A 5,245-nucleotide genomic window follows, 5' to 3' on the forward strand; every position below is an offset into this window, starting at 1 on the left:
AGGCTTGCCTACTGAGCTACCCCATTCCTGCCGCCTGCTGACATTAGACTGCGGTTCGTAATACATTCCCACGTGCATGTAGTTGACCGCACAGCGCGTGAGGCAACTGTACGCGTCTTGGCGTTGTATAGGTACTAGAGCTTATAATAGTCTATCTCAATTGACCAAAGGCTAATAATGCCGATGCGAGTAACGATCCACCTGAAATTCGAATCAGAGGGAATAACACGCGACTCACACTCGTCTTCACCGTTCCGACTCCCGAATCCTCATATTGTAGTGATATCCGTCAACAGTATTGTCGGTGTTAAATCGCACCTACGTCGATAGCTTGTCTTTCCGTCGCCAAATTAGCAGTTGGCAGATTAAAAGGCGACTACAGACGCATTAGCAGATTCTCATTAGCGTGGAGTCGTATAACACTAATCTCTAATGGAAGCCATATTAAATAGCTGATCTTCATGCCCTTCATAAGTTTTTGTTCAACTCACCAATGCTTGCACTCAAGCGCACTTCCTGCATTGAACCTTGCGCAAGATCGGTTTATTATAATCTCACTAGAAACTCGTCTTCACGATCGTACTCACCACATTTAATTACTAGCTTCATTGGCAATTTATCCTGAGATTTAGCCAAATTATGAGCTATCACTGAAACTCAAATCGAGAGTAATAATAAAAAGTAAGAAAAAACTCGACGGATTTTCAATATCTTTCGCGGTGTAATGAGAAAAGTTCTGATCACACTGACTCCGCAGACCAGCGGAATCGAATCGATCGCAGGCTAATATCGAAGAACCGGATCGGAATCCTGAAGAAATTTATGAAATCACTAGCAGAAAAGAAAAGCTTCTTTGAGTTTTTATGATGTTCTGGTACTTATAAAAAGACGCCAAAATATGTTTACTACACAGCTCACAGTTCCTCAAACTCAAATTCTGCACAATGCTAGTCACACACAGAGAGAAGTAGAACAGTCGGGACGGAGAGCGTAGGCAGCCGGTAGAATATTATCTGTGGTCGACGTTAAAATAGCCAGGCGATCTTTGAAACGCGGCACTTGATATTTGTGATGGGCACTAGCTGGAGGCCAATTATTGGCGATCTTCTGATGTAAAGTTATACAATACTGTTTATTTTCATACCTAATCCGCAGTTGTTTTCTAGCTCATCAAAACTCTCAAATCGTGAATTTATTTTCCAAGGCATTATTTCGAAAACTCCCGCCATCCGCTGCCATCTTTGTCTCGTTTGTATGAAAGCGAATGGACTGCCGTACCTCCAGCCTCGTAAATTGGGGATACGGCTGCCGTACTTCCAGCCTCGTAAATTGGGGATACGGCTGCCGTACCTCTAGCCTCGTAAATTGGGGATACGGCTGCCGTACCTCCAGCCTCGTAAATTGGGGATACGGCTGCCGTACCTCCAGCCACTGCCTTCAAGTTTATGCAAACTATTTGGATTTGAAAATGACAGTTTGTCATGAAATCAAAGTGCATAAAAATGGTGGTGGGATTTTCCCATGTTTTATCAGGGGTTATCGAATACATAGATTTATATTATTCTATTTTTCCAGAACTAGCCCCCTACCTGCAGTGCCTGCTACACCGGTATGTCAGTATTTTTCACGTCAATTTCATGAATTTAATGTGGTTTTACTTTGACTAATGTTACAGAAAATGACGAGTGACGTAATTTTGGCTATAATATAAATTTATACCCATCAAATATTTATACAACTTTGTCTAGAAATTACTATCCAGACAACTTAGGTGTAACATCTAGGTAAGAACTAACTGTATCACTCAGACATTTTATTATTTTACTGCTCAACAGTATTGCATCTATGAGATATCTTCTCCATGAAAAAGACTTCAGTACATGTATTTCTATTTGAATTACATGCAATAAAGATTTAATAATATCAGGAGTAAATAATAGAGATAATAATCTCTAGAATAATCTCTATTATTCACTCCTAATAATATAAACAAAAGGTGTGTGTGAGTAATGTAGAGGGTTGTTACCTTGCAGCCGATGATGCGTGACATGGCTGGTGACACTCACCACATGTCATCGTCACAGCGCGCAGCCTTGCAGGTACGTGACGTCATAATGACCGTGTTTACATGTGGCTTCACGATATTGCATCGATCATCGCGTGTTGTTAGATTGTCGTGAAGTTTTGGATGCAAGAAGTGTTGATATAAACTAAGGCTTGTAAGGTGGTGACACCTATCTTTACTTTTTTACTTGTAAGTTGTAACCGTGGTATTGTGGCGACTACTATCTTGTTGAATAATAAAAACGTTCTTGGCCGCTCCCTGCTGGTGGTGTAGGACGTGTTTGATGTAACGCGGAGTTTTTTTTATAAGTCTTGGCTATTTATATCCACCATCATCTGCCGATGGCGTCAACAAGAAGCAGATCCTCATTGTTTTCATTGATTGTGAAGTTTACAGATCGCGTTTGAGTTTCAATTGTCTGTATTTGTATGGCGTTTCTACCTGCTAGTATTGTTAGTTGTGCATTAATAGGGTGATATACATCATGACTAGTTACGCGTTACTATATCATGGTTATATGTAGGATGCAGTGGGGCAGAATGCGCATGTTTTTCACCTTCACGTGGGGTTTTCTTAGTGTTGAATACATTCGTAATTGTTTTCCCTTTCTAGCATGCACATGCAAACTCATTTGGATACTTCATCACGCAAGACTCATCGTTCGGCAATCTCATCCTACCCGTTCTGCCTCGATGTGATGTGAAAACGAGCTAACACACAGACTTCCGAGATACTCGCTGCCAGATGGCAGCACAATCGCGTGTATTTACTGTATATACTTGGTAGGCTCTCGTTAGGATTTCCTTTATAGACGTTGCTCGTGAGAGCAGTGTATTTTATCAGTTCAAAATACGAACTGGGTATGTAAGATTTACAAAATGTTAGTATATTACGACGCACACACTGTTATATTTAGACTACATCTTAACAAGTGTAGTGATCTTTCTAATTAACTGACGTAATATTTTTTATCATCAAGTACTGTCTGTAGGAACAACAAAATATAGTCACTGTTTAAATTTTAATCAGCACTGCATGAAAGTTCCATAATAGCAATTATTTATACACTGTGTGACCAAATATATCTCGATCATTTTCATGCATTAAACAAATTATTTTTGATACAACTAAAATTCTGCTTATTGCAGCGAATGGCATCTGTGTCCATGCCTGGATAGGTAGTCCGTGCACCGACAAATCTAAACGAAGTCCTCCAAGTTTATTTGTCTCAGATCATGTATTGGCTGCAAGATTACACTTCCTTGGCTGCAGTCATCTACAAAAGTGAGGTGTTACAGCGATCCTACTCACCTTCCTTATCTTACAAGATCGCACTTGCAACACATTCAAAATGGGAAACTGCTGCAAACTAGTACTTAGTGAGAATGGGTGGAGGGGTGCGAGGCACGCAGGGAGCAGGAGATGGAAAATATTAGGGGACAGGGAGAGAGAGCGAGGGGGGGAGACTACGAGAGAGAGAGAGAGAGATAGGTGGAAATGGAGAGGGGGAGGGAGGGTGAGAAGGGGTGCTTAAAGGGAAAGCTTCTCAGTAGAGATACACAGAAAACAGAACACTAGCTCTGATAAACACAGCACGGCTCTGCCGTAAGCACCCTCCACATCGGTGCCCGTGGACCTAACCTACAGTGCACCATACCCACCCTGCTAATCCGACTGCCGACGACTCCTTACCGGCGTTGTTCTATACATAGAAACCAGCTGTTTACGATACTACACATGCCTCTACAACTTGTAACACGTTTTACACTACTGCGCTGTAACGGCCGAATGCGTGATACTACGACCTTGAGCATGTACGAATATCTTACACACACGTATGCACGAACACTCGCACACGTACATACAATATCTAACAAAAATCTGTACAATTCAACGACGATGAAAACATCAGCTATCTCTCATTATATCCTAGACTCGTGACGAGTAATTAAGTAAGTAAGAGTAAAAACATGCATTTTGCTCGCGCTGACTTGTCCAAAGGCTTCAGACTTCACTTGCTAGTTGGCTCTGTGTCTCAAGTAAATCACGATTTCACGATTCCAGCTTCTTGATCAGTACCGGGAGCATCACTCGGCAAATCCGCGAGCGCCACCTACAATGTGGCAAGTCTACTCGTGCGCCACCTACATTCTATTTTCACAAGTCATCGCGTGCAGCCTGTTCTTAAGTAGAGCACGTGCTGCATTGAATATATCACTGGCGTTATTAAATCTGCATCATTATCGCATTAACGTGGATCGGAGGTGCACCAGGCTTTACACACGAGTCGTGAGTCTGTGAAGACGCTCTAGAAATGGGATCAAAGAACAAGACAAACATGGCCAACGGTCTACTGCTGCTATTGCACGGTTGTGAATATATAACACACGCAGTTTTCATGTAAAACTGACCAATCACAGTGCAAATTCCGGTGTTTTACACTATTGAGTGTTAGACACACTGACGCACGCATGCACGCCCATTGACAATCACAGGGATGTCAATGGCAACCATTAAATCTTTAGCAAAAAAAAACACGCAAAAACGCGCAACATTCTTTACAGATGCACGGTCATCCAATAACTAGAAACGAGCAGTTGTCGCCAACTACATGTATCCCCCGTGATCTAGTATGAATGGAATATCTGTGTAAGGACGTAGAAGGCAGGTAAAGTTAAATAAGTGACAAAGACAGGTTTGTTAGACAACTGGTGTGCCTCAGATGTGCAAGTATATGGAATCTGGTTACCCTAGGAGGCCGAAGAGGAAATGTAAGTCGACGGTCAAGGTCAAACTAAGGTCAAGGGCAGTGGTGGTTTTGGTATGCGACAGACCTTCTCCCCAAGATATGTAAGCATACCAAGTTTGGTCACGCTAGGTCAATTAGGGGCTGAGTTAAGGGCCGGACACACCAGGCGATTGCATCGGGCGATGGCATCGGCCGATGGCATCGGGCGATGGCATCGCCTGATGGCATCGCGCAGTCGTGGACACACCAGGCGATTGCATCGGGCGATTCTTGCGCGCGCAGTGCGCTTGGCTGATGAACTCTGATTGGCTGATGAATTGTAAAATCGGGCGATGTTATCGCCGGTCGCGGACACACCAGGCGATTGCATCGGGCGATGGCATCGGCCGATGGCATCGGGCGATGGCATCGGCCGATGGCATCGGGCGATG

The 5,245-nt window shown here is 43.2% G+C and overlaps 1 long non-coding RNA gene across 1 annotated transcript; it reads left to right on the forward strand.

Annotated features, from left to right (window-relative positions):
• Nucleotides 1-1,550: 1,550 nt before the first annotated feature.
• Nucleotides 1,551-3,198, forward strand: LOC106814727. The gene is made up of 3 exons (XR_001394646.1): nt 1,551-1,609; nt 2,034-2,099; nt 2,678-3,198. It is a non-coding gene; the product is annotated as an uncharacterized LOC106814727 (long non-coding RNA).
• Nucleotides 3,199-5,245: the final 2,047 nt, after the last annotated feature.

The sequence above is a fragment of the Priapulus caudatus genome, unplaced genomic scaffold (genome assembly GCF_000485595.1).
Source record: "Priapulus caudatus unplaced genomic scaffold, Priapulus_caudatus-5.0.1 Scaffold969, whole genome shotgun sequence".
Lineage (NCBI taxonomy): Eukaryota > Metazoa > Priapulida > Priapulimorpha > Priapulimorphida > Priapulidae > Priapulus > Priapulus caudatus.